Source organism: Osmia lignaria, chromosome 6, assembly GCF_051020975.1.
Source record: "Osmia lignaria lignaria isolate PbOS001 chromosome 6, iyOsmLign1, whole genome shotgun sequence".
NCBI classification, from domain to species: domain Eukaryota; kingdom Metazoa; phylum Arthropoda; class Insecta; order Hymenoptera; family Megachilidae; genus Osmia; species Osmia lignaria.
In genome coordinates this window covers 5121955-5134167 of record NC_135037.1, presented here as the reverse complement: position 1 = coordinate 5134167, position 12213 = coordinate 5121955, and the positions used below count along the sequence as shown (strand labels likewise).

Here is a 12213-nt window from a genome sequence, read left to right as displayed (position 1 = left end):
GAGAAATTGAGCCGCCACGGTTGGTGCTTTTAAGAGATTTTGATAAAATGCTGTGAATATTATATTGATTACGATTAACTATAAAAACTATTGTAATAATGTAATAACGTTGTACGATGTACGATGTGACTGTTGTTGATACGATTGAGAATATTTTATACAGTTGACAAGGGGGTGGGGAGGGGACGGGGTTGGGGTTCGCGCGCCGATGATTACATGATTACAACCATGAAGCAAAACGAGCGACAGAAGAAGGGTTGTGTGTCGGTTGGGGAGGGTTTAGAGACTGACGACGGGGTGGGAGCACGGGGTTCTAAATGGGAGGGTAGAGAAATGTCCACATGGCAAAATTCGATTCAGTGCGTTCGTGGACGTTCGCGGTTCAAAGACGTAGACGAGAATTATGCGCGACCCGGGGCTGCTAATTAAGTTGTTACGAGTGCGCTGGCATCGGTGGCTTCTCAAACTGTTTCTTTTTCCCCCTCTGTGGATTTCGTTTCCAGTTATATCATGTTTCTAGTTTTCACGAATTTTCGAAAATTATTAGATTCCTCTAGCAAGTTCGTGCGGATTTGCGGTACAACATTGGAATAATTAAAATTTCTTTTTTTCTGAAACAACATAAAATAATTTCATTTCAAACTATGCATATAATTTTATTTTAAATTGTTGCTTCTGTTTTGACAGAAATTATTATAGCTTTTGCAAGCTTAACCCTTGGACAGCGGACCATGAAGAGAGCCCCAATTTCAATTTAATTTTGTGCTTCATATTATTTTCATTTTGTAAGTTTGGATCTCGATTGATCCAGACTCCGCTGGTTCAAGGGTTAATCATAAATTTTCTTTTTCAGATTGAATTTATTTCTAACAGAGAAACCGCACAAACTTTTTCCAAACCCAATGTTCTTCAACAAAATACCTTCTTGTCGTGACGTATGTCCTATTCATTTAAGAGTTACTTGTAACTCTCGTCCGTTCTGTCAAGTACCTTGTTTTAATTGTAGTTATGCTATTGATTATCGAATATTATTCTGAGACGTCTGTCGCGAGAAATATTCCCAGAGCTGCTTCCTGCACGCGTATCTACGATCACCCTCGAGCTTTTACCCAATTTCAGTTTACATAAACATGGTACGGAAAATGCATGTTAACACGTTGACTGCCAAAAGTTAAGGAAAATTTTCATAGGCCATTGGGCAAGGTAGAAAGTGGAAAATTTATTTAAAAAATAAAAAAGAATTATTGCATTTTGCAACCAAAATTACAAGAATTCTATCACAGATATTATTTGTTAAATTTTAATAAGTAATTCTGTGGAGAAAAAATTAGAAGGATTATAAATTTAATTTCCAATCTAATTCAATTCTAAAATGATAATTTTCAAAATCATTAGAATTCTATCATAGTAAAATAAGAAAATTATTATTCGTCAAATTTCAATAAATAATTACATAGGAAAAATGCAAGTGGTAGTGAACATGTTAAATGAATCGTAGAGAAATCGAGTGCAGCATTTGCAATAAATCGAATCGCGACACAATTCCATTCTCCTCTAGCCGAATTCTTCTTTAACCGTTTCCTTTTCGGTAAGGTTCTAAGAGTTCTTCACGATGTTAGTCGATTCCTCGAGGATTCTCCTCTTTATTTATTTCCGTCGTGTATATATGAGCTTGCACACGCAAGAGAGGTAGCCAGTAAAAATAGGAAGTCGATCGATCTTCGCCTTATCGATGCTCGAATTTCCGTTTCCGTTTTCGAAAGGTACACGGGCACTCGTATTCCTGTTTACGAGCTTCATATATTCTTCTTCTAAGTTGAATTTAGTTTCGAATACTCGTACATAATAGGAAACAATTTATCCATACCGAACAAAGTTTGTTTTGGTGTTCGCCCGACCGTGGACCAGAAATGGAACAGGCATTTCGTTTTGTTTACAAGCCGCTTCAGTACGCTACGAACGCTCGTCGGGATATGACGCGTCGTACATTCCTGTAAACGGTCCGCGGAAACAGCTAATTCGAGAAGAGCATACGCGACGTTAAGAATATGGGGTGTGGTGTTGTCCAGTGAACAAGATGTTACGTGTTGTCGTGGACCCACTGGTCGAAGATCTGTCCACCAGGTATGAGATGCAATGATATATAATTATGTAGATTTTTCACCTTTTTTCGTTTGGTAACGTAGAACACCAATTGTTAGAGTTTCTGTGTTAGTAGTTGAAAGCACCTTTTTCACTATACGTGTGTTGAAACAGATAACATATTCATTGGATCGTTAAATTTATCTTTGTTATTGAAAGTTTAATCCTCCAACCATGGAAATTGATACAAATAATTCCTTTCAGTTTTATCGATATTTTGCACTCATTATGTAGGAAGTCTAATTATCATGTTTAACAAACAATGTTTATTAATTATTTATATAATAGTTGTGGGAGGTTCGTGATTCTTATTGGTATTAATGTGTTGAAGTGAACAAGGTGTTAATACTGTACACTTCTTGTAGACATTACGCAATCCATAAACAGGTTTATAATTCGAAACATACAAGATTATCAAGACTCTGAATATTTATAACGGGTAATGTTTAAAAGCAATAATGGAATGAAGCGTTCATGAATTGATAATTTTATTATTTTTATTGAATTTTTGATGTGATAATATTTATAGAATGGAAGTAATTTTCAAATAAATAGTTTCAAAAAATAATGTCACTATTTAATTGAAAATCATTTTCAAACTATAAATTTTGTTATGTAAGAAATTCAACAAAAATAATTATTAAATTCTTCGGTGATTTTTAGTCCACCATGTATTATTATCACTTTAACTGCCATATCATTTAGTATTTATAATTATAAATAATTTCCTCGACCCAAAAGAACTATTACATATGTCACGAAAAATAAAACAACTATATAGAGATTCTTAACTTTACTATGGCAGTCAAATTGTTAATAATAAAAAAATTTTTTAAATCTGCTCAATCTCTGACATTCTACTCAATTTCTAATAATAAGTATTCTCAAAGAAACCATTCAAATTTTTTCTAAAATGAAAAAGAAATTTTCAAATTTCGAACAATATTTTATTCAAATCTTGAGAATAATTATTAATTCGTGATAAAAGGAGAATTTTACCTAATGCAGGAGAATTTTAAACGAAAGTATCTTGATGGCAATATTTCTTTTCTTCTCAATTGAACAAAAAATGTAGAAACTTCAAAATTTATCATAAATTCGTCCACGTATACACGCTCCAACACGTTCCCGCTCGGGTGCACGCGCGTTGCAACGAAGCGAGCGTTGCACATCGTTCGTTGCAACGCACGATGACCTCGCGTTTCTCATGAGCGTTCGGGTGATACGAGAACCAGTATTCGAGCCACACGCTTTTGTTTTCCTATTAGTTTAGATAAGGTAATTAGAGCGTACATGCGTGTTAAAACGCGAGATCGCTAGCAGGACGCGATATTAATTCCGTTAGATTATGAGATCATCGAGGATATTCGCGATGCAACCGGACATCCGCGCGTAAATCGTTGTTTCTGATCGTCTTTACAATTATTCGTTCACTATGTTTCATTTCTTTTTGAAGATATAGAGGAAGCGGTAGTAATATGGAATATCCTGTTTGCGTTGACCTAGAATATCTTGCAATAAGTTTTAGAAAAATAAATAAATAATTTTAGAAAGATTATTTGAAATGTGCTGCAAAAATTTAAGCAATATGAACCTCATCGAAGTTATAAATATTTTACTTTTTCTAAGAAACATTAGGATTAATGATTAGATTAATTTTAATGGTGAATTAGATTACTGATTAATTATGAAATATTACTATGAAATTAACGAATAGTAAAAATGATAAATGTGATACATAAAAGTAATCTTGAATTTCAATTAAATCTTGACTAAAATAAAAAATTGATATTTAGCAATTTTAGACCCATTTCATTTAATTTGTTTTAATTATAAGTATTAATTAACTTGTTTAATCATTCATAATCGTAGCGTTCCATATTACTACCACCTCTTCTATATCATTGGAAAGAAACGCAGACGAGATAACAGGAGTTCCCTGAAAATATCGAAAATATTCAACGCGTTATCTGTCGATTTTACATTTAATTACACTTTACGGGAGGCCACATTATTTCTGTGCCGAGAGAAACCGTTTCCGTGATAAATTTCTGACAGGTTATCGGCTCCGTACTTCACCATTGGTCGAGTGACAGAAATTCAAGATACGAAATGTATTCATGATATTAATTTTTCAACAGTACATAATAGACAATGCAAAAGGAAGAGGTTTTTTCCTTGAAATATATGTCATGCAATCGAAAGGTAAATACAGTTATCTATTCGCAATGTCATTGTTTTTATAAGTATTACAGTGTTACTGCAAAGTGTAAATTATGTATACTTCTTTTTTGCTTCATATAGTTTCTTGATATTTTTTCATTATAAATTAAAATGAGTTTTTTTGGGAAATTAATAGTTTACAGGATATTGTACAAGGTTCAATATCTTGTTATTGATTTAAGCATTATAATTTTTTTTACAAGGTTTCAATTACTCAGTTTCAATTAGACTCATCTCAATGTTCTTCAACTTTAGTAATAAAAAAATACGAAAAACAACATTTTAATAGGGCAAGAAAATATTAAATCAGCTCATGTGTTAGTATAATAAGTTTAATAGAACCAGATTTACTAATTGATCTAAATTAAAGTTTATGTTTCTACTTTTTATCTCTTTATTGTCGACTAGATAGGACACGAAACTTGCCTCCAATCTCATAACTCGTTTCTTATACTGATGCAAAAAGATCTAAATTGTCGTTACTCTTAATTATTACCCTTTTCTAATTTTAAAAGAGATGGAAAAAATTAACCCGTTAGATAAATCTTTAAAGGATAAATCTTCTAATTCCATAAAATAGAAATTATTACAAAAAATTATAATTTTTATTTTACATCCAGCTTATTCAAAACCACCATACAATTTCTCAAATAATAAAAACAGTATCTGCCTCGGTAATTTCACTGCTAGAATTCCAAGTACAATCGCTAGAAAACTTCCAAGACGATCAGAAGGTCTCGAATGAACAGGGTGCCAGTGAAATTCCTCGAAATCGGTATTTCGATCGTTTGACATTTGCAACGCTCAATTGCAGTTGCACGCCTAGCAGGACTAGCTTCTTGTTTTTTTCCTTTCGCGAACATTGTATATTTAGTAGCCGTTCGCTCCCCATCCTCTTCCTCAGAAGGTAGAAAGGGAGGTTCGCGTACCGAGTGGTTGGAAATCGATCGATCCGTGAAATATTCATCGCGTTCCGTGGCTGCAGCGAAGGAATCGGCCTAGGGACCTCCGGTTCGTATCGATTAATCGATACCCGAGCCCATCGTGCACGATTTCGGTCTCGTCTGCGACCAAACACGAATATTAATCTCCCTCTATTCGTCCTTGCCACGACTATTTTTAAAAACTTAATGCATCCCCCTGTTCGTTGCTTCTACACTCTATCCTTCATATATACACCCCCTTTTTTTCGGTTTCTCTACCCCTTTCTGAGCTCTCTTCTTTCGTTTTCTTTCGCGGGCACACTGCCAGCTTGATCCTGGAAAGGATTTCAGAAATTCCAGCCTGTAAACTCCAAGCAATCGTTCCCACTTTTACCGCCACTTTGGCACAGATATTTTCACAGTTTTCGCTTCTTTTTGAAAATCAGCGTTCAAAGTATCAATGATTTTTATTTTGAATATCATTTTGTCGTAGCTGAGATACTTCTTTACTGTCATTCATATGCTCTTCTATAGAGAAATTAAATTTATGATTTTTCCAATGAATAAAATTTTAATTAAAATTGGTATTATAAATCTTGATGAGTTGTAGATACATAATTATTATTCGGGGATCAGTTTGATAATTAAATGTAGTGAGCCAAATTTTAATTAAAATTAGTATTTTTGGGGATCATTTTGAAAATCAACAAGGAAAATTTTAAGAAGTTACAAATTCGTAATTATTTATTGTACAGTGTCAAGAAAAATGTGAGAATCAATTTTAACCAACATTTTGGTCTTTGATTTTTATAGTATTGTCATGGAAACGAGAATGAATGATTTGCTGAATATTTAACTGAAATAACAAGACGATGGATGTCTTTGCAGCTTCATAATTCTTTCAAGCCACCATCGACGTATTCGATTGTACTAAGCGTTCAGAAGGTTGCTTTTCGTATTTGCATCGTCACGTAAGCCTCCGCGTAATAGCGCTGAACGTTTGCTAGCTCTCACCTCGTATTTTCAACGAACTCTGATCGCTCTGATAAGCCGGCTCGACGTTTAAATCGTACGTGATTCTGCGTTTAATCGGGCTTTAATTTTCGTTCCGCTGAAACGAGGAACGCTGCTGAATTCGATCGTTCGGCGAAAAACTAAAGAATTGAAAACAACCCCTTACTTGTTCCATTCCGTTTTTAAGGAGGATCACGTTTCCACGAGTACTTTGTTTTTTATATATAATATAGTATTTCACATTTTTTAGAAATAAATTATTTCAAAATTTGGAAAAAAATAACAAGTTTCAAGTGTCACAAAGGGTTAATAGAAAGGAAAATACTAAAGCAACTAGAAATTTATTTTTCTTTTGAAAATTAGATATTGTAGACAAAGTTTTAACATCTTCCATGCTATACGATATTTCAAATTTTGGAAATTTCGAATTTTTTGAATGACGTATGCATAGTTTATTTTATTATTTGAGCAAAGATTTCTGAAAGTGCATAATATTGAATCACAAGAAGTGCATCATTTGTTCCAAATTTTTTACAAATCTCAAGAGTTAATATTTTGAAAAAGTATGAAAATATAATAGATATTATATTTGTCTTCATTTCTGACGAAAAATTAATCCAACCATACATGCAAGACTATACCACTGAAAGGGTTAAACCACCCCCCTATATCACCCACCCTCCATCACACTAATCTCAAAATATACCAAATCAATCTCTTTTTTCTCATTGAAAAGGACAACCAATTAAATGATCATTTAACGCGAAACAGAAGAAGGTTCCAATTAAACGAGAAACAAGAATAACTCGGTTATTCTTCGAGTGGTTCGATGGGAAACGAAGTCCTCGATTCTTGTACGATGTACGCTTCGTTGATGATCCCCAAGGAATCAGTCGATCTTGCGAAACGAGAGAAAATAAAAAATAGTGAAACGAGATCGATGGGAGGGCGAAACGAACCGAACGATTTCTGCGAGCGGAATCCTTATCCGGTCAGCGGACGATTGCCGCGGAAAAATCGCAATTAACGAGGAGCCGAGCGTTATGAGCGTAACCTTGCAATCGTAAAGGTCTAAAAATATAATGAACGCACGGAAAACTGCATAATGCATCGACCCAACCGCGCTGCGTTATCGTGCTAGCGAGCGAGCACGCATGCATGCATGCATGTATGCAGCGTGTACGTCACGACAGATAAATCGTAAATTGGACAGTGATGCTCAATTTTCCGGAGAACCCGCGAGAATTCTCGACCGTCTGATCGATTTAGTCCATTACGAGTTCTTGATATCACTTTTCATTTAACCCTTTCGCTTCTGATATGATCCTTCAGGTAGCAGATTAGGATTTATGCAACCCTTGGTTACAAATTTTTGATTAAATGTAATAACAGGAAAGTAATTAGGTATGGGACCATCTTATTCAAAATTATATTATTTGACACAGGACGTAATTTATTAAGTTTCTATCAATTTCAAAATTATATTAACAATTTCTCGTTTTTAGTTAATAGTTCATTTTAGTTCAGTTAATAGCTGAAGTGAAAATCTATGATTTCTTTTAAAAGGGCTCGTTTCATTAACTCTGGCGTACATATTCGTGATAAAGAAAAACTTTCATTGCCTCGTGGAAGAGAATATTTGAAACTCGAACGTTGACATAACTTGAGAACTGAAATGAAATTGCTAGCTGGTTTAAACACACGTTGAAACAACTTTTGCTGAGTATAATAGTTGAAATAATGCACGCAATGCCACAATGGTAATTGTTCCGTGCATGTGAATCGCAAGAAACAGGGGAAAAAATTGTGAATTCAAGGGGAAACGGATCGTCTGTGATCAGACGCACTTTACTCGTGAATTTCTATGTGTGTTATTTTAGAAATTAGAGAGTAAAAGTTTCTCGAATGCACCTCGAAAAACCACACAGTCGAACTTTTCTTATTTTCTTGAAGGATCATTCTAATTGCCTATGCTACTAATTTACAATGATATCAATTACTTAATTCTTATCTAGAAATTGGATAATTCAAATTTTCTTCGCCACAATATTTCCATTATTGAAACATCTATCTTATCAATACTTTTACCATATTTCCTAAAACCCAATCACTATATTTTTAATTAACAAATTAGATGAAACACTCAATTTTTAGTCCTATTTAGTGTCAATGAATTATTAGAGTATATAATTCCTCTATCTATAAGAATATAATAACAAAAAAAGAAACGTCAATGACAATGAAAAATTCAAATTTTCCTCGCTAAAAGTCATTACATTTTGAAATTAGTGAAAAAATCTTATGTTCAAGAAGATTATTTTCTCGCCAATCCAAGGGTTGAAGAAGACTAATCCTTATCAAAGTCTCATTAATTGCCCCGTCAGTAAAAAAAGAGATCTTCAGCCCTGTCTGTCAGAAGAAAAACCCTGTTTTTCTTTCTTTTTTCTAACAATTTCAAACGCGTCAGTTGTCATCGACGTTCCATTTACACGCACGCACAAACCAACTGTATTTCCTTTGGTGGGTGCACGGACACGTTCGAGGTCGCAATTACGCCACGAAACGCGGATCAACGATCGCCCAGTAAAGTGCAATCGAGAAGAGAATTAATGAACGGCGTGCACCGCTGACGCAGAGTACAATCAATTAGTAAAGTTCCAATTAACGTAGGTTTTAGGTCATCCCGATGGCTGACTCGCGCAGGCTCCACTGATCACGACATCGACGCGACCATTAAGATCCAAACTTTGAAGGGATTTCGGGTTTTTTACCAGAATTGATTTCTTTTTTTCTTGTTATTCTTTGCTTGGTTATTTTAATAGTCTTAAATTGACTGCCATGAAATGATCGGTGACTCAAATTTTGTCAAATAATTAGTAAAAGAGAAAAGAAGAGAAATTTTGAATAACATTAATTTTGCAAGGTGAAAATTAATCAATTATACCTTTTGTCTACATAGCCTTTTCTACTTTGGCAGTCAATTTGTTAATTATTAAAATTATGAAATTTAAAAATATATTTAACAAGTTGATTGTCATGTTACTGGGTGGGTGATGCTTGAATTAAAAATCTGTTCTTTGAACTTATCGTGGAACATGTTAAAATTTTGTTTGTAAAAGAATTATTGACACTTATTTATTTTATTTTTTATAACTGGAAACCAGTTCTAGCTTCGTCTTTTAAAAATTGGAAAATATGATTTTTCAAATAACACGAAATGGATCAATTAAAAAAATCGTGGCTCCTCTTCCTTTTTCTTATTATTCCTCATATTCTTTTATCTACAATAATAGAAATTAATTTGTTTATGGTAGCTTAGGTAAAAATTATTTTATTATTACATTAAAAAATAAGGGATACTTCCGAAAACTCAGTAATATGTTGAATTATCTACTTATATAATTAACGAGCAGCTTCAGTAATTATTTGAAAAGAAACAGATCTGGGTAGAATAATTAGTGAAACTGATGTTATTCCTTTCGTTGTATTATAAGTTTGTTGGCTATTTATTTTTTAAGAAATTAAACCGAGCTATAATAGTACAAAATCCTTACGAATCCACCAAGAAGTAGGGAAATAAAATATTTAAAAATTGTTTTTTATTTAAAGTATCTAGAAATTAACTCGTTTAAATGTTATCACTATATTGGTTGTATATTTACCTCGAAAACTTCAAAACTTCTTGGTATTTCAGAAAAGTGCAATAATCTGATTCCCAAAATTATTTAATCCATTGTAAATAATTCAGATGAATCTATTGTATGTTAACTTTATTTGAATTTCACTCGTTATCGTGTATATCTAAGTTTCTAACTATTTTTTTTGATGAGATCCTATATTTTTCTTCGTTCTTCTTCTATTTGCCAGCGAATTGTGTTTCTTTTGTCTTTAAGCCACCCCCTCCCAACCCCTGCGTCTTTGAAACTCGCGAACAAAGGTTCGAAATCGATGTGAAATCTCAAGTTTCGTGAGTTTTCATTCGATTTTCGATCTCATTCATCGTCCATCGTGAAAACTGCACGTGCCTCAAACACTATCTCGTTTCTGTATATAGTAAACTATACTGTAGGCATTCTAAGTATTCCTGCTAGGCACTTAGAGCCTCGTGTTAATGTTGTAGCTTGTAATCGTTCGCCAAAAATACTGAGAAAAACTTAACACGTTCGCTACCACGGATCACTATTAATTATTTATTATTTAATCGCCAACTTCTAATTCCTTTGATTAATAGTGTATTACTTAAGGTGTATTACTCGATTGGCTCCAATTTTTTACGTTTATTGAAAGAAATTATAAGAATATCGATAATGTTGTCTAAATTATAAGACAAATTTTAAGTTTTATTTATTTATTACTGTATATTTAAGTTATATATAGATAGAGCTACGAATATAATTTTTATTTAAAGTGAAAAAGGGTATATAGAATGTTAACACTTTGACATCCGCATTTTAGTAGACTGCTCTAACAGATGGAAATTTTTATTTTTAACAAATCTTTTTTGTAGAATCATTTTTACGTAAGATATTACTCCTACAAAAATTCATGTATGTTGACGTGGTCAAGGTGTTAATGCACTGTACGTGAGCATAATCGCACAAATACATTACGTTGAGTGCAAATAATAAGAGTGGTAGTGAACGTGTTAATCGGTGCAATGAATTACGCGATAACCGATTGCATCTTAAAGAACGTTTGATTCATGCAGAGCTAAAACTGTTCTTAAAATTATGATGCATTAGATTGGTACTTAAATTCGCAAAAGGAAGATGGCCATCATAAATATGGCAAATAATTATTTATTCCGATAAAATTTTGATAAATAATTGTAAATTGCGAATTTAATTGCTGATCTAATATTAGGTTGTTGCATATCAAATGACTGGTTTTGAAACGAAATCATCTTGATTTGATTTTATGACAAAACTGTTTTGGAGTAACATTTATGGTATATCAATTTACAGCTTAAGATTTTACAAAAGTTACCGCATAAAGGTTTTATTAACATTTTCAATACAAAATGGCTGATTCTTCGAATGACCCAATTAATTTACAGATATTGATCATTAGTAAATATCTCATTTCCACTTGCTTATACCTCAAAATGTTGCATAAATTTTTTAATCTACAGTTTTCTGTTTATACAAATATTTTTAGAATATTCTATATAAAATGTAAAAATACAAAGTTATGATACCTCACTTACTAAGTTGTGAATTATTTGCTCTATTGAAGGACCAACCATTTTGCATTAAGAGTACTAATAAAACCTTTATATAGTAATTTTTATAAAGCATTAAACTTCAAATTGACATATCAGAAGTGCTATTTTGCAATACTCTTATGTCATGAAATTATATCAGACTGTCTATGATCCAAAATCAATCATTTAATATTCCACAATCTAATAACTCATTGCTTGATTATTTCCAGATTATTTGATTATTGCTTGATTTATTTATAAGTATTTTGTTAAACAAAGAATAATCGGTTCTTTAAGATGCAAAGCTCGAAAGCGATGGTGGAAAGGTTCGATTCAACTGCTGAAGATGTTGGAATCTTTTTTTATTTAAAAAGATCCTATCTTAAGTTAGTTCGACGTTGTAGCTCTCGAGTTTCTGTTCTGAAGTTCCTAAAGATTCGTTTCTAACTCAATTGTATATAATATATAAGCGATAGATTGTACTTACTTAGTATGGTTAATGTTAACGTCCTGTCGTGTGTAGATAGAGCGAGTAAGTAATTGTTCGAGATATCCAAAATCCGACTTGTGTAGCATGAAACGAAATTTATTTATAATTGTGTGCGTTACGTTTCGTTCTCTCGTTTTATTTTTATTTAAACGATTCCCCTCGCGCGTACCCCATTATCTGACCAATGGAATTCTTGCTGGCTGCCTTTTTTACCACGC

At 32.9% G+C, this 12213-nt stretch overlaps 1 protein-coding gene across 1 annotated transcript in view; it reads left to right on the top strand.

The window, feature by feature from the left end:
* The first annotated feature begins 1981 nt into the window (after positions 1-1981).
* LOC143305405 (uncharacterized) overlaps positions 1982-12213 on the top strand; it is a 41167-nt gene continuing 30935 nt past the window's right edge. Inside the window, exon 1 of the mRNA XM_076688882.1 lies at positions 1982-2124. The gene's annotated coding sequence lies outside the window, so the exon portion shown is untranslated. The remainder of the gene's footprint in view (positions 2125-12213) is intronic.